General features: G+C 35.2%; 1 protein-coding gene across 9 annotated transcripts in view; it reads left to right on the forward strand.

Annotated features, from left to right (window-relative positions):
- SOX5 (SRY-box transcription factor 5) overlaps nt 1–18,740 on the forward strand; it is a 992,512-nt gene that overhangs the window by 258,727 nt on the left and 715,045 nt on the right. For all 9 annotated transcript variants that reach the window (XM_061206370.1, XM_061206379.1, XM_061206380.1 and 6 more), the window contains one exon: nt 12,321–12,405. The gene's annotated coding sequence lies outside the window, so the exon portion shown is untranslated. The remainder of the gene's footprint in view (nt 1–12,320; nt 12,406–18,740) is intronic.

Raw genomic sequence — 18,740 nt, forward strand, 5'->3', positions numbered from 1 at the left:
TTTATGTGCATTGTTAAGAACTGTGAAGGGTCTGAGATATTTACCCTATTTGCAAGCTAATACATTAGCCTGCCACAGTTTCACAGAACAGGGAAATCCTGGATCAGAGACAAAGGGCAGTTATCACTCACAGCAATAGTAGTAGCCAGAGTATTAGCATTTGTACCAGTTCCCTGAACCCTAAGTCGCATTCAGTGATTCAGAGAGAGCCTGGTGATGTTTACACTTCAGGGGGAGAAAATCTGAGCTTAGGGAACCTGACTCTTTTGTATCAGGCAGTAAGCATACCTAATCTTTGCCACTAAGTAAACATTATCCCTATTACACTGGACAGTAGACAAACCTGCCCTATGCTCTGGAGGGAGACTCTACCTCTGTCTTCTAAGGCTTTCTCTCTAAAATATCCTTGAAAAGGTAGTTCTGAAGAAAGCTAGTTGGTGCCTTTCCTCAGGAGAAGTACAGAAATACAAAATACCTTTAGAGAATGGTCTTTTAACATGGAAATTTGTATCGAGTGGGTTTGTAGCTTTCTTCAGATTCTTAAAGGGATGCGTGAACTTAATAAGGTTGTTTTTAAATCCCTTATTCATCATTCAGGTGCTAACGTATCTGAAGACACCAAAAGGTAAAGACTAAGGAAGCAAAATACTACATAGGAGACACCATGATGCTTCTTTATGATTGAGGCAACTTGCTGCCCCAGAATCAGGGCCTTTATCTGGCTCATATTAAGACTGGAACGAAGTCCGGAGAAGGTACCCTGGACCTTATCCAGAGGAAACAGAGTTGAGAGCCCTTGATTCAGGGAAGATTGTAACAGGACAAGAGCAAAGAGTGACAGCCTTCTCTGCAAAAAGGATATTATTACTTATTATAATGCTTATTGAAATAATTTAGCACGTAAAAAGATAACCAAATTTATTTTTTAGATTGGATGTACATTGTTGTGATTTTTTGATGTAAGCTGTACGTAACAGGAAAGTCAAATGTTATTCCCTTAACTGAAATAAAGTTCCATTTTCATTTCATATTATTGAAATGTATGCTTCTGACTTTCTGCATTTGCTTTGCTTTATTTTCAACATTTTTATAAGCAAAGTGTTGTAAATACCATGACGAATTATTTTATGATGCATTTATCTCAGTCATGGTGACCTCTGTCACTTGAACCACTGTGCAACGTATTGCCAAAGAGCAAAGATTAGGGCATAGGGCATTTTGTGGAATTAGTGAGGACCCAAGAGCTGATAGCCTAATGCCAAACCAGTCATTAGTACTCAGGAAATGTTACAATCTGAAAGCATTATTGCGATTATGTAACAAAAAGAGACAAAAACAGATGGCTTAAATAAAAATACTGCTAAAGTAGGGTTTCTCAACCTCAGCACTATGTACATTCCGGAATGGATAATTCTTTGTGGTGGGGAGCTATTCTTAATGTCCTGCAAGAGTGTAGGTGCATCCCTGGCCTCTACGCACTAGATACCAGTAGTGTCCCCTGCAGTGTGACAATCAAAAACGTCTGCAGACATTGCCAAATGTCCCCCAGGGGGCAAAATCACCCTTGGTTGAGAACCACTGTGCTACTTCCATTTTTTAAAATGGGAACATCTATCAGTGAATAAGAAGGTAAATAGAGAGTGTAGTATAATCCTGGTAAACGTTCACAGCTCCAGAAGTAAATTAATGCTTCCATAGTTTGAGGGATTGCAAAATGACCTCTCCATACTGCGTGTAATCTGTTACAGAGCATGGGGGGAAAGAAAGAAGACTGGTTTTGGGTTCTTGCCTGTCTTACGTTGCTTTGTAGTTTAGTGATTTGGGGGTCATGTCATAATTTTTCTGATTTTTTTTTTTTTTTTAATCTGTAAGAGAGGGATCATCCCGTCATTCATACCTTCAAGAATTGCCATAGGATCAGATCTGATAGTTTAAGTGAAAACGCCTTGAAAAGTCTAAAGAGCTCTATAATTGTTAGGATGAGAAAAAGTAGAATGATTTTGTTTTAAGAATTTCTTGAAAATTTTAGAGCATTCCTTGAAATTAACTAGTGGAACCCCGGGGCATAACAAAAAAGGATTTGAGAATCACTTCTTTTGAAGCTGCCCTTTAGCCCTGCTTAGCTCACTTTTCTGTGTTCTTGGTTGCCATGTGCTGAGTGGCTGTGACAGAAGGCACGGTTGAAGGAGTAGTGGAAAGGCTGGGCTGACAGCAGCAAGGAAGCAGCACTCAGTGTTCAAAAAGCATAAGTACTTTGTTCATGTTTCTTCAGTATCCAAGAAGTATCTATAAATTGAGTAACTAGAAACTTTGAAGAGGAGAAAATAAAGTTAATATTGTAAATTTATTCAAAATGGATATTGCTGATGTAAGTAACCCTATGTGTTTTTTATTAACTAAAAATACTTCGTGAATTTTATTTAATAGATTAATCTTTTTTTTAAATAGCTTTATCTTTGGTCAAAAATGAATATCCTTTCTCTATCTCATGCTGAAACCTTTTTAATAATGCAGAATTACCAGCAACTTTTCTCCCTTTTAAATATTTGGTGCTAGCCTTCCTTGCCTGAAATTATATGAAAATATATGCCTGAACTTTGAGAAATAGAATAATTTAGTCTCAGGTTAGAATGGATCTTAAAAGCTGGATGACCCAATATAACATTCCATTCAGAAATCCTATTCTCAGACCTCTGAGAGTTTGTCCGGCTTGAACCTCTGCCCCGCTTTTCAGTATAGAATATATTTGGAAGATTTTGCGGATGAGAGAACTGAGGCATAGATAGGTTAAGTGACTGTGTCCAAGATCACTTGGATAGTATGTAGCAAAGCCAGAAGGTGACCCATTCACTGTGAATCCAGAGCCCTGGCTTAAACTCTATAAATCACTGGGCTTCCCTCCAACAAATCCTATTGCTGGACAACTTGTTTTAAAGAAAGTTGCTTTTCACAGTGCACTGAAATCTACTACCTCCTTATAACCCTGCCATCAAAACAAAAACAGAGGGACTTCCTGGTGGTCCAGTGGTTAAGACTCCGTGCTGCCAACGCAGGGGGCCCAGGTTCGATCCCTGGTCAGGGAACTAGATCCCGATGCCGCATCCAAAGATCCCACGTGCTGCAACTAAAGACTCGGTGCAGCCAAATAAATAAATAAATATTGGAAAAAGATGAACACGTGATGCTCAAACATCTTAAAAAAAACCAAACAACAGAAATACTACTTTGTTCTCATGTGGAGCATGAGACAATACATCTTGTCTATACTTTTCCAAATGGCAACCCTTCAAATATCTGATTGAACTTAATGATTGGTGCCCTACCTTACTCTTAAGTTTGATCTTTTTCAGGTTGAATGTATCTTCTCCTCCTAATTGTACCTGTTTTAGCACAGTTGTCATACCAACTGTGTTCCCTGCTGACTTTTTCTGGGTGTTGAATACTTATCCAGTTCCCTGTCTATTGGATGAAAATCAGTTCTGGAACCCGTATTTAAAATACTGCCTTACCATGGAGCGTTGGTTATATCTAACTTTGATTTGGACACCCTACAGTTATTAACTGTATTCTCTTCTCTCCAATGCCACATCTCATCCTTGCTTGCATTGTGATTGCTGCCATTAAAAATTACAAAGTCTTGGGACTTCCCTGGTGGTCCAGTGGTTAAGACTTCACCTTACAATGCAGGGGGATGTGGGTTTGATCCCTGGATGGAGAGCTGGGATCCCACATGCCTTGTGGCCAAAAAACTCAAACAGAAGCAATACTGTAACAAGTTTAATAAAGACTTTAAAAATGGTCCACATCCAAAAAAAAAAATTACAAAGTCTTGTGAGCTATCCTTGAAGCAGATCTTTTTGTCTTAATATTTTTATAAACAAAATACTGTATTAAAGTAGGTTAAAGTTGCAATGTGTGGATTTAAGTCCATTATTTCAATTTTAAGATCCTTTTATGTTTTAAAATTTCCCTACAGATTAGAGTTCCAATTTGATAAGTATGTCTTCACCTAGCAATATGATTACTGCATAATTATTTGAGTGTTTTGGGTAAGATAAAATCATAAATATTACTTGTATCCTTTCCCATTAATTATTAAGCACATGTCTGTTTCAGGGAATTTAATCTATATGTTTGATTCATAGTCCCATAATTTTTCAAAATGTAATTTTGTAAGAGCCATCTAACATCAGTCATTTTTATGGTGTGTGTGTGTTTGTGTGTATGTGTGTGTGCATTCCTAACATCAGAAGGTCATGTTTTGTTATGAATAAACAAGTGCCTACATGTTAAACATGTCTTTTCTAAGACATAAACTTAGTTAAGTAGTCTCTGCCATCTACCACTGGAAAAATGTATTTTCATGACAGATTGGGCTACCTCCTTAAAATAGACTGGCCAGATTCCCAAAATGTTAGGCACTGGGGTAGAATTTCCAGGAGCAGTAGTAGGTCTCTGATGATTCTTCATTGGCCCATAGATTAAGACAAGTCAATAAAAAACAGGATATAAACAAGCAGTTGACAAATATTTGGAATAAGAATAGATTGTCTGGTACCTGAATACATTGTGAATATTATATATAGGGAACCATACTTCAGGTGTGGACAATATTGGACCAGCATGCTGGGCTCCATGCTGTTGAAAGGGTCATATACTTTAGGTGGCCTTGACCTGCTTCAAGGGAACTATGAATAAAGGATAAATAATGGTTCTGCCAGTAGGTGGTAAAAAATAAAATAAAATAAGCACTCTTTATAGTCAGCAGGAAGACAGAAGCCACTGTGATTATTTTTAAAAAGGGCATGTAATAGTGGGAAATTCTTACACATTGACAACAGTAAATTGCAAAAGAGCAACCTAGAGGTCAGGAGCAGGAAGAAGTTACTGCCACCCTTAGGCTGGAGACAAAGGGAGGAGACAGGGTTACCAGGGGCACTGGATGTAAGCTGGAACCATGGGGGCCTGTCTGGTAGGAGGTGGAACCAGGTAAAAATGGAGCTGCTGCCTGAGACACCTGGCAAAGGAGAGAAAGAAGGGGAGAAAGTCAAACAGCAGAAGGTTGATAGGTGTTGAACCTTGGAGTTGGTTGATGAGGGTTTGTTTTACTCAAGTCTCTATTTTGAATATGTAATTGTCTGTAATAAAATGTTTTTACAAAGTAAATGAAAGAGAGAGAAATAGGAGACGCAGGGGCACACGCACCCCCACCCCCCCGCCACCGTGCATGCGGCCACGCACAACTTGACACTGAGCTCCAGTCTCCTTCCAGTAGCTGAACTCACCTCAAAGCCAACTGCCGGGGGGACCTGGGAAACTTGGCCCACAGGGGTCAGCAGAGAAGGAGATGGACAAAGGAAGGATCTAAGGCAAAGAGGCTGGCAGACCCTCACCCAGGACAAATGAGGCAGTGCACGAAGTTCTACTCCTGGCTGGAATTTCCTGTTGCTGTCTATGACTTTCTCAGTCCCTCAAAAGGTACCCTCTGCCTAAACCTAATTTTGTTGCTATCAAAGTGGGATTGGGGACACACAGTGTAATTATTTGACCTAGCCTTTTCCACCCTGAGCCTTTGGATACTGGAGTGTCCATATAACACACCAAGTTTTATGCACACTTCTTGTGCACTTCCATTTACATGTGCATTCTACGTAGTTGGCTGCACAAGCACTGATAAATTTCAGACAAACTCCAGATTAGTTGGAATATTCGTGGTTTTAGTTTGAAGTCCTTACCTTGCATAGAGAGTGAGGAATTGGGCAAGGAATGATGATAATGAAAACTTGGGCTATTACGTAGTAATGCTCTTCAGCACGTGTTTAATGCATTTAGTTGATAAAGAAAAACCATACTCAAGTTTTTATATGTTCAGCTGCAAGGACCAAAAGGAATTAAAACATAGCAAAATGGGAGTATGCTAACCATGTAATTATTTGAATTAATATATAAAATATTGGAATCCATCTGTACTGATTTTGTAATAATAAGTGGGTACTTGGTTCTCAAAAATCTTTAACTCTGAAAAACGTGAGGTTTAATACTAGAAATAACACTTTTTTAACCAAGAAGAATATGAAGTGTCTTCTAGGGCCATCCTATATGGTTGTGCAGGTAGCATATTTTCTGAATTGTCCACCTAAGGGGCATCTTCTCTTATTCACATAAAGGCACTTTATATGCCAGCAACAGCCCTGATCTCCCAACACTGATATTATCAGGGGGAAGTATTGCCAGGAGAAATTTCACAGCCTTCTCTAAAGAATGAGGTTGACTTTTAGTATCCACTTAGGGATTCTGAGAGGCCCCTGTGAAGAGTATCTTGGCTTTGAACAGGACAGAGCTACCTACTGGTTTTAGATTTTCAGGTTTGCCTATTTGCATTTAGGCCAAGAATACTTTTATTTATCTTTACTACTTTCTTGTTAATGCTGGCTAGACCTCTGTGTAATAGTAAAACCTTTAATTATATTAAGATCAAGATGGGGATCACAAAGTGTGTTTCTCTTCTCAAATGATCATTAAGACTACAGCATGGTCTCAGTGGACATGTACTAATGTATCTGCGTACTAATATACAAATTAGTATTTGCATATTTTACAAAAGTTAAAGTATTTTAATAACTTAGTTTTAAAAACTGACATGAGTCCTGAATTTAAATTTTTAAAATACAATTTGACTTATTTATACAAAGGCAAAGCCACCAACACATTGAGGAAGAGATTTTCAATCGGGTCGAAGTGGATGCGTTTTCAAGAGTGGGTGGCAGTACTGGGCAGTGAAGTGGCAGGTGCTGGCATCAGACTAGGTCAAAGCTCAGATCTAGCACAGCTTTAAGTTAACTGGTCCAGTTTCCTAACCTCCATGTGCCTTGTGTTATGAAATGTACCAACCCGTAGAGGTTTCTGTGAAGATCCTAGGGTAATGGATCTTAAAACAGTGTATGGTAGAGTGCACCCAAAAAACCTCATATTAAAGTTAATTTTTCATTAAAAAATACCAACTTTTTCTTGAGCTATCATTCATTTTCATGTTCAACATTTTTTCCCCTAGACTTTCTCACCCCTGTTCCCTCTTTCCTTGTTAGCTCCCATATCTCTCTATCCTTATGCCCAATACTATTCTTGAATTGTTCTGAGATAAAGGTTTTTGGTATTAAACATCTGGGTATGTAGATGTTTTGTGAGATGCTTTTTATTTCTCCTCAGTATATTCCTCATTTACTCCTTTTCTTCATGTCCCTAAAAATATCCTACTTACTGATCATGTATATTTCCTTTGTCTGAGGCAGATGATACTAGAAAACAACAACATGGCACAGTGCAGTGGAATTAAGATTCGGCTGTGTATCTCTGTAGCACCTCCCAGTTTAAAACTTCTTTGAATCTCTGAAATTGAAAAATCAGAAATCTGAATAGGTGATGCATTTGAAATCACATAGGAACACAGTTTTTCCCAGACCTCTCTTTTTGGGGTGTGTATATGTGTATGTGTGTGTGTGTTGATTCAACATGTGTGTATTTTCTGTTTTCCCCCATCTGGCATCTGCTTTAGCACCAGCCTAGCTAGCTAGCTGTTCTGTGTCAAGAGGGCTTTAGCCTTTTCACTATGAAAGAGAAAGAAATGAAATAATAAAAAAAAAAATTCTTCCACCATCTCCCCCCCGCACTTTTTGTTTAGTTGTTTCTAAGCAAGTTTCTTGCCATTTACCTTTGCATTTGCATTGCTTATTGATTGGCAATTTTAAAATTGTTTATTGTGCTCTTTTGTTTGACTGTTCAAGAGCTAAAACAAAAGCTAGCAGGCCCTGTGAGGTACACATTTGCATGCGGTGAGCGTTACCCGAGGAAAAAGTAATTGCTAATGCATATTTATGTGGCACAAATTTGCCATTTGTTTATGCATAAAATTATCAATAGTGCAGGGCGGCCCAGCCGTAGAAAATGGTGACCTTTTTAGCTTAATAAATAGAAATCAGCTGTTATTGTGAAGAGATCAGCCATTTATTCTGTGTTGAGGGACATTGCCGGGAAAATGCAGATTGGGGCTGGCAATATCATTAAATGGAAGGCCAATGACCCTTTCGGTAGAGTCTATTATACTTTATCTAATAGGGGATAAATGACTCTGGTTGGCAAATGGAATAAAGAACAACAGTTTTTCTTTTTTGTTTTGTAGTTTTAATAACTCTACGGATTTTAAGCCATAAAACAGAACAGGCAACCTCATACTGACCTGTTGCTAGAGTTCTCTCAGAAAAATCTGTTTTAAAGTTGCTTTCCCTATTCGTTATTCTCTATTTTAGTTTGTACCCATTGAAACAAAAAGTGAGTCAAATGATATTTTTTTCCAGGAAAATAGGTCTTCCTTTAGTTTATAGCTTTCTTTTTCTTTTTCTTCTTTTTTAGCCATACTTTTATCTTTTCATTGCAGGTATTTTTGCATTTTACAGGGTTGCTCTACATTTGATATCTTAAAAATATTAAAGATAGAAGGTACTCTCAGAATAAAGTTAGGAATAAATTGTAAACTGAAGTTTTCTTTTTAAAACTAAGCATAATACTTTCAAAGTGATAAGAATGGCCTCTGAGGTAAGGGTCCTTTGGATTAATAAAAATATTATATAAATATAAAGCCTTCTCATCAGCGTATTTTCTTTTCCTTTCTTTTCTTTTCTTTTTTTTTTTGGCTGCACCGTGTGGCTTGCCGGGATCTTAGTTCTCTGACCAGGGATTGAATCCCGGGCCACAGCAGTGAAAGCGCCGAGTCGTAACCACTGGACCGCCAGGGAATTCTCAGCATATTTTCTTAATATGCAAAAAACCGACAGATAGTCATTGTATCTTTTTTGGTTGTTTCACTGAGATGAAGTGCCCTCAGTCTCCCCAGAGCTCGCCTGTGATTATGGTTTAATGTGGTGTGATCTCATACTACATTAATTTGGCTAGTATTTCTTTGGTATGCTAGTGAGCATTTCTGTCTTTTAGGGTTTTTTATTGAGCTTCTTCAATCATTATATAATTCACTATTAAGTGGAAGTTGTGTTTGTTTTTTCAATATTGTAAGGTAATATTTGATGCACTGAAAATTTTATGTAAGTTATGAAATAAGATAATAAAACAGAGACATGTAAATCCACCCTCAGAACATGGCAAAGCTCTTGGAAGCTACCTGCATGCTCCTTTCTGATTGTGTATCTTAACAGGAGTGCACTGCACCAGGTTTAAAGTTTCTGCAGTGGTGGATTTGCAGCCACCAGTCTTTCCCTCATGCTGCACTTGAGTACAACATTGCATTCTGCAGCATGTCACCAGAGTGACTGAGTAACCTTTTACTGGCAGAAATGGGTCTGTTGTTCCTTTTTAAAGTAGAGGGTGTAAATAGGATTCAGACACTAGGGTACATTAGTCCAAAAAATGAATATATTTTTTATGTCATTTATAAGGTATTGATTTTAGGTCCATTAGATTCACAATCCCTAGTGGTAGAAAAAACAATGATTTAATGGGTAGGTTGGAATTCCAGAAGGAAGAGCAGCAGTGATTAACCCCTTCTTCCTCAGCTCCCTGCCCCTGTTATATAATATTGTCAAGAAGCTAAGGACTCTGGGGGAAAGGGACAATTTATCATCTGTCTTCCCTGCACTTTACAAGGAATCACAAAACAAATTTCAGCTGGATTATTACTATGTCTCTGAATGTGATAGAACATTTCACTCTCCGTTGATAAGATATGCCAAAATTATTTTTTATAAGGTAGTTTTTAAGTTGATGGATACAGTTTATTTTTACAAAACCCAGAGCATATTTATTTAGAGAGTCTGAGTAATTTAAGATACTGTTTAGGCAGATTATAGGATATGAAGGAATAAAGCTTAGATTTCTTTATTTAAATAAAAAGATCTTTTTCTCAACTCTAAGAAAGAAAAGATCATACTGGTGTCATGTCAGTTATACCCTTTCTTAGGCAAGTCTTAGGTAATATTAGTGAGAAAGGCCACTATAATTTTTAAAGTAAGGTGTTTCCTGTTCCATAAATACATGGAAAATTATTGGTGTATATAAGCCTCTTTTCTGATAAGAGGATGACCGAGATATCATTTCACTTCTATACTATTAAATTTGGATATAGAGCACTCATAATAATTCCAGTCAATTTCATCCAACTAATGTTACTACCACCTGAAAGAATTTCCTCTTAGGCTGCTTTGGCAGTAACATCTTCATTATTATATCCAAAAAAACCCTAATTACAATATAGGTATGAAATTTTTTAAAATCCCAACTATCATTCCAATCTTCTGACATACTGTTATGTTATGATTGAAGAAAAATATGCCAACTGAAATCTGATTAGCTTAAAACTTGACCTGACATAAAGATTATGGTATCAACAAATACTTTTTAGTATTTCATATTTTAATTCAAGTTTTTCAAGTTCTGTGACAAAAATATAAAAATACAGGCTCCCTCTTGTGGGTAAAATTACCACCTGTGTATTTCTGTGTTGCCTGCATATAGGATATGGCAAATTTTTTCTGTTTCATTTTAAGTAAATTCTACCATGGCAGTCTCTTTACAGTTGGTCAGATGTGACATTTCACTTAATTGAAAAAAGTGAAGTTTGGGGTACTTTTTAGTAAAATTTTTAATGAAAATAAGTTTTTTAAAGAATTGGCAGACCATGTGTAGACAACCTTTATTTTATTGCAGCAGCATAATTCCTTTTTTTTTTAACTTTTAATTTTATATTGGAGTATAGTTGATTAACAATGTTGTGATAGTTTCAGGTGTACAGCAAAATGATTCAGTTATACATATAATGTATCTATTCTTTTTCAAATTCTTTTCCCATTTAGGTTGTTACATAATCTTGAGCAGAGTTCCCTGTGTTATACAGTAGGTCCCTGTTGGTTATCCATTTTAGATATAGCAGTGTGTACATGTCAGTCCCAAACTCCCTAACTATCTCTTCCCCCTATCTTCCCCCGCTCCCCGTAACCATAATTTGGTTCTCTAAGTCTGTGAGTCTGTTTCTGTTTTGTAAATAAGTTCATTTATATCATTTCTTTTTAGATTCCGCATATAAGTGATATCATACGATATTTCTCTTTCTCTGTCTGACTTACTTCACTCAGTGTGACAATCTTTAGGTCCGTCCATATTGCTGCAAATGGCTTTATTTCATTCTTTTTAATGACTGAGTAATATTCCATTGTATATATGTACCATATCTTCTTTATTGATTCCTCTGTTGATGGACATTTAGGTTGCTTCCATGTCTTGGCTATTGTCAACGGGCAGCGGCATAATTTCTGATGTTGAAAATTTGTAATAACTTTTCTCATTTTGAAGTACTTTCCAATGGAGTAATTAGTGAATTGTTGAAATAATGTGGCATCGTCTCTGTCAGTGTGGTGACTTTTAGATTTCTGTGCTTAGTAACAAAAGATCTGATATTGGAATGAAGTGAAATCCCCCCTACCAATCATGATCCAGGTGGATGACAATATGGTAATAAAACTACCCTAATACCATAAACCTTGTGACCAAAACGGTGAAATATCAATGGCATAATAAGAATGAAACTGAAGAATTATTCAATTCTTCATAAATTGAACTGATTGTGAAGAGACTGAGCTGGCACCAATGCTTTGGCTGCCACCATGTACTGGTTCCCTGCTTTCAAAAGTCTGATTCTTGGGAATTTCGACTGATTGCCAGAGGCCATTTTTGTCCAGCCTAAGGAACTGGTAACAAAGCCAGAGTTCTATTCACTCCTGAAAGTGTCTAGAGCAATATTTTTGAAGCTGGGCTGGGAGATATATAGAGATATATAGCAAGGAATGTCAATGTAGAGATAGTTGGATGACTCCCACTAAACAGTTACTGTGTTGATCGTTGCTGTCATACATTTGAATGGAATCAAGGAAAGGACCTATGAGGACACCTGAAAATCTTTCATAACTCATTCCAAGAAAGAAGAATTTACCTTAATGTTGCCTGTCCTAAAGTATATTCAGGTTGTTTATATCAAAATTATACAAAATGAACAACTTATGTGGTGATTAACAAATATGTATGTACGCATATAACATAACATATATATATGTTTTTAGATTAATTCTGGTGGTATTATAATGTCAAATTAATGCCTTTTTTCAATAAATAATAACTTTATTATATTTATATATCTATATAAATTTACACGTATATAAATTTATTTTGAAAACCATAGAGATCTCCTGCCAAAGAGTCATATCTTGATATATTTACTAAAAAGGAACAATACACTGTTAATGGTCTACTTTTATTTTTTCTAGATTCCTTTTGCTGATGACACGAGTCCTGTTTGAATCTACTTATAAGATTCTGAAGCCTGAACAGAGAATTTTGGCACTGCACTGGGTAGGAAAAAGATATATTCATAAAACACATGATACACACCTTTGAAAAAATAGATTACTTTAAAAATGGAAGTTTATGTGCCTTCTCTTATTTTCAACTTATAAGTGAAGTATATGACATATGCATATAAAGCTATAATACATAGTCTTTTATGTTCAGATGACAACTGTATTTGTAATTATAATTTTCAACCTCATTATGAAGGTAATGTTTCTAAACTGGCAGATGAAAGCAACATTTCTTTTCTTTTCGTTTCCTTAATGAGATACACATTTCTTAAAGTTGCAGAAGCTTTTTTTCTTCATTGAAAAATGTTTTTTTAAAGAACATTTGTTGCTACTTTTTTATTATTGCCGAACAAGAAATATTCTGGGTCACAATGAGTAGGTCACACATTTTATAAAAATTTCCATGGGCTATTAAGTATTTCAGGGTATGTTTTTGTAAAACATACATACATAACAAAAATACAATTTTGCTGAGGCCAAACAGATATTTTCCCAATTTGCTTGGCAGAAAAATTTAGTGGGCATCTATCTATGTGTGCATTTGTGAAATGCCTGTAAAAGTTATACTCTTGGGAACAGGAACAAAGTTTGACCACAGAGCTAAAGTTGAAAATCCTTTTATCGTCCCGTGACTAACTGTCATGTGGGTGAGAGCAGAAAAGGTTGAATGAAAAGGATCCTATTGTTCAGAGGTTTGTCGCTAGTAAAATGAAAAACGAATTATCTTTCTGTTTAGTCCTAAAGAGAATAGTGAAAAAGTGGTATTCTTGCAGAGTAAACTAAAATTTATTTATTTACTAATCCACTCTAAAGGTCATATGACTTACGCTTCTAGCACTTCAAGATACAAGTTTATTTGTGAAAACCCTTAGATTCAGTGGTAGTTTTTATCATCTTTAAAGACTGAATTGTTCTTAAATCCTAAAAAAAAATTTTTAAATATTTATAAATAAGAATTTATATATTCACAGACGAATGAATCAAAGTAATATGGAAGAAAGCATTGTAATGGTTTTTAATGATAACAGAACTGGAATAAGTCACGAATTATTGCAAATATGAAACTTTTATAGTTTTACAAGTAAAAGCACAAGTATAAATAAAATTAAAAGGCAAATGGAAAACTGGGACTACTTCTAACAAATACAGCAAATATCACATGTATAGAGCTGTTATTATAAGAAAGGCACTAACATTTTAATTTAAAAGATAACAAGATATAAGAACAAATAATTAATAAAGCATGCAATTCCAATGCAAAATGCTGGTAAAAGAAATGCAAAGTTGTGCTCCACTTAACAATCTAACTAGTAAAAAGTAGCTTCGAATAATAATGTTGTAACAAGAATGAGGGGAGTTGGGTGCTTTCAATAATGTTGGAAATAAGTTATATTTATTCAACCATAAAGTGATTTGACCATCTCTGTTAAGAGCCTTAAATGTTTCCAAGGCATTCTATGCAACATTTTCACTCTATTAGTTTGGAAAAGGTTTGGTTGCAAGCAATCCAAATTGTTTTAAAAAAGGTAGAACTTTATATTTTCTGATGTGAAGTCTGTGTAGGCAGTTAAGAGCTGATTGGGTGGTTCCACTGTCAGTAGGGACCCAGATCTTTCATCTTTGGCTCTGTTTCTCTGAACATGTGCCTTTTACCTAGTGTTTTGGAATATCCAGTATTGGTATTCCGGCAATCATGTCCGTATTCTAGCAAGAGGAAGGAAATATTTCTAGAAGATTCATGCTCTCTCCCTTTAAGGACATCTTTTGAAAAGTGTCCATACCCCTTCCACTTGCATTCCATTGGCTAGAACATAGTTTCATGACCATGCCGCACTTAAAAAGAGCTTGGAAGATGTAGCTTTTATTCTGGAAGATAAATATGGGGGAGTTATTATTGTGGAAGAATAAGAGACTAGATATTAGGGCCTAACTAACAGTATCTGGCAATTTCACTTCCAAGAATCTAACTTAATGAAATAATTAAAGGAGACAAAATTTATGTATATATGATCATTTTCATATGTTTGTAATCAGAATAATTTGAGATTGACTAAATTGTTCAGCAATAAAGCAATAGTTGGATAAATCTGAATATATTCATCTTATACAGTCAATAAAATATTTTAAAAATTTTTGAAAGACATATGAAATTATGCATGATGCAATGTTAAATGAAACAAGTCAGAATCCACACTAAAGATACAGTGTATCTCCAAATGTGTGTGTGTACACACATACATGTATGCACACACACATATTCAAGTGGACATATATATTACAAATACATAAAAAATTAACAGAAAAAATAGCTGAAAGTAAATACATTAAATATTATTAGCTCTGGATTATGGAATCATGAGCAACTTTAATTTTCTTTACAGTTCACACATTTTTTAACAAGTATAACTTAGTATTAAAATTATAGAAATGTAAAAATTATGGGATTCACATGGGGAGGGGGAAGGGTAAGCTGGGAAGAAGTGAGAGATTGTCATGGACTTATATATACTACCAAATGTAAAATAGATAGCTAGTGGGAAGCAGCCGCTTAGCACAGGGAGATCAGCTCGGTGCTTTGTGACCACCTAGAGGAGTGGGATAGGGAGGGTGGGAGGGAGATGCAAGAGGGAGGGGATATGGGGATATATGTATATGTATAGCTGATTCACTTTGTTATACAGCAGAAATGAACACACCATTTATACTCCAATAAAGATGTAAAAAAACAAAAAAAAAATTATGGGATTCAAAAGGTTACGTAAGTTGCTTAGTGCCTCTGTGTAAAATACTATATGTGTGTCTATTCAAGGAGAGATGAAATAGCTTATCACTCATCCTTTCTGACTGCTTTTTCTGAAGTCAGGTTGCAGTAAGCTTTCCTTCTCAGTAGAGCCATACAGCCACTCAGAAATCTTGATCATATTGCATCCTGGCTACCTTTTTTAGGTTAAGGCAGATTGAGATACTGTTTGGTGGCATTTGACAAGCACGTGAATGTTGCTGTTAATCATGCAGATTTCAAAGGCAAAGAGCAAAACTTTGAAGACTTCTTCCTTGTGTATAAGTGAAAGAGGTTGAGTACTGCAGTTCTGGATTAAGAATGTTTTCTTTCTTTTTTTAAAGGATTTTTTACAGTATTTTGTTGCCTTAGAATATTAAAGGAGTGAGAATTTATCTCAAAGATAAGTGAAAAGTCACAATTAGATAGCAATCTATGAGAAATTCTTGGCAGAAATTAGAATGAGAGTGTTTTTTCCCTCCGAACCTAAGCTGACTTCACTCTTTGGAACTTGTAAGAGAAGCATAATGTCGAAAGACATCAACTTTGGAGACACACAGTTTAGGTCAATTTCTGACTCGACCATTTAGGACTATCTACTGTTGGGTATGTCTCTTAACCACTGATTCCGCACATGTAAAATGTAAATAATGATGGAAAATAGTTGGATAAATTATATTATGCAAATACCACATGGACACTGGTGTAACTACACTGAGTAAACAAAATAGACTTTAAAGCCCAAACCATTACTGGAGATAAAGTTACTTTATAAGTGATTGAATTTTCAATTCAATAGGCAGATAGAATAATATTAAATCTAAATGTCCCTAATAACATAACCTCAAAATAGATTAAGGAAAATTCGACAGACTAGCAAGGAGAAATAAACAATCCACAATGGCAGTGAAATTAACTTAATAATTAATGGAATAAAATAGAAAAGAATCAGTAAAGGGGGGCAGAGTTGAAAGATAAGATTAAGAAACTTGACCTAGTAGACATATATAGAACCTTGCATACAACTGCAAAATTCACATTATTTTGAAGAACACTTGGAACAGTTACAAAAATTGACCATATCCTGAGTCATAAATTAGGTCTCAACTAATTTCAAAGAATTTGAATCATAGCAGTGAAATTAAGCTGCCAATGAATAACAAAAGTATGGCTAGAAAAAAGTTTCAAAATTAAAAAGAAATCACAATAGTAATTATAAATATTTTAGATTAAATAAAAATGAACATCTTACATATAACAATTATAGAATGCCTATAAGAAGCATTTGCTGGGAAATTTATACCTTAAATGTATTAGAAAAAAAGAAAGAGTGAGAATTAATAAGCCAAGAATTTATTTCAAAAACAACAACAAAATAAACTCCAAGTAGTAAAAGGGAGAAACGGATTAAAGTACAAAATTAATGAAGTGAGAAACAAATATATGAAGAAGAGAAGCAAGAAAGCCAAAAATTGTTGCAAAAGGTGAGGAAATTTTCCAATCCTCTGATGAGACTGAACAAGAAAGCAAGTGACAAGAGGCAAATAACCAGTATCAGAAATGACAAAGTGACATCACAACAGATGTACAGATATTAAACAGCTAATAATGAGTATCATGAACTTTACATTACCAAGTTTATGTTGGGAAATATGAAGAGTTAGATCAATGGTCAGATTCCTAGAAAAATATGTCAGTGGTCAAAATATTCCTAAAAATATATAACTTCGCAATATTTACTCAAAAAGAAATAGGGAACCTGAATAGTTCTATAAACATTAAGGAGATTTAATTTGGTAATCAAAAATTTTCCTACAAAAAAATTCCAGACCCAGATGGCTTCACAGGCAAATTTAAGGAAGACGTAAGTCTAATCCTATGTAAGTTTTTTTTTTTTTTCAAAAAATAGAAGAGGTAATAGTCCCCAACTTATTTTATAAGGATCATATAATCTTGATACCAAACTTGGCAAGAATAGTATGAAAAAGGATATTCACAGGCAAATTCCTCTTATGAATATAAATGGAAAAACTGTCAACCAAATATTAGCAAGCTGATTTCAGCAATATATAAAAAGGATCATTAATCATGAGTAAGTTTGTTTACTCCAGAAAATCAAGCTTTGCTGACATGTAAATAAACAGCCAATGTAATACAGATTAAAAGAAGGTATCACATGATTATTTCAATTAATGCAGAAAAGGATTTAATAAAATGTATCATTCATTCCTTATTTTTAAAAGTTCTTAGAAAACTAAAAACAGGGAAGAACTTCCTTAGTGTGATATGAAATACCTATAGCAAGAATAAATTAAAATAGTGAATTGTTGGAAGTTTCCTTCTGTGATCAAAAACAACATCAGGATAGTTGCTATTGAGCATTTTTCCTGGAGATCCTAGCCAATACAATAAAGCAAGATAAATAAAATTATTAGGATTGAAAAAGAAACAACTGTCATTCTTGGCAGATGATATGAATTAATATGAGCATTTAAGGTTGTGCAAACAATACAATATACACAGATCAGCTGTGTTTCTGTATATCAGCATCAATTTTTGCCTAGTATTCATTAATAAGTGATGAGTAGTATCTCTATAAGGAAAATTGTGAAAGTTTAAGAAATATTTTAATATTTTTTAAATGAAATAAATGATGAGATACACCATGTTCATGTACTGAAAGATCCAATATTGTAGAGATAGCCCCTACCCCCAAGTAGATTCATAAGTACAGTGTACTCACAATCAAAATGCCAGCTGCTTGTTTCTTTGTTATTTGTTTGGGTAGTTTGTGTGTGTGTGGGTGTGTGTAATATGACAAGTTGATTCTAAAATGCAAAGGACAATAAGAGTCAAGAGACTCTTGTAAAGGGGGGATGGGTAGGATTACTTGCCCTATTAATGTGAAAGCTCTATTAATTCAGAAAGTGTGGCATTGCTGCAGGGGTAGACAAGTAGACAAATGAGAGACACTACAGCGCTCAGAAATGACTCTTGCATATATGGACATTTTATTTATAATAGAGGTGGTACTTCAAAGCAGTAGAGAAATAACAGACTTTTTAATATATGGTATTGGGAAAATTGATTCTTTATGGAAAAAAATGAAGTTGGATCCCTACCTCACGCCACACACAAAAATCTATTTCAGTTGGTCACAAACTAAGTGTAAGAGGTAAAACAATAATCTGTCATAAGAGATTCTCCTATAAGAGAATCTAGGAAAATAACTTTATGACCTGGGAGTAGAGACAGATTCCTTAGATTAAAAAAGCACACATTCTACATTATTTTTTAAAATAGACTTTATTTTTCAGAGCAGTTTTAGGTTCACAGCAGTATGGGGAGAAGGTATAGAGATTTCCCATGTACCACTTCCCCCCACTCCCTACACACACACACACACGCATGCACGCACGCATAGCCTCCCCCAATATCAACATCCCCCACAAGAGTGGTACATTTTTTACAACTTTTAACTGACATGTCATTATCACCAAAGAGTTCGTCATTTACATTAGGTTCTACATTATTTTATTGTTTATCAA

Source organism: Eubalaena glacialis, chromosome 11 (genome assembly GCF_028564815.1).
Source record: "Eubalaena glacialis isolate mEubGla1 chromosome 11, mEubGla1.1.hap2.+ XY, whole genome shotgun sequence".
NCBI classification, from domain to species: Eukaryota; Metazoa; Chordata; class Mammalia; order Artiodactyla; family Balaenidae; genus Eubalaena; species Eubalaena glacialis.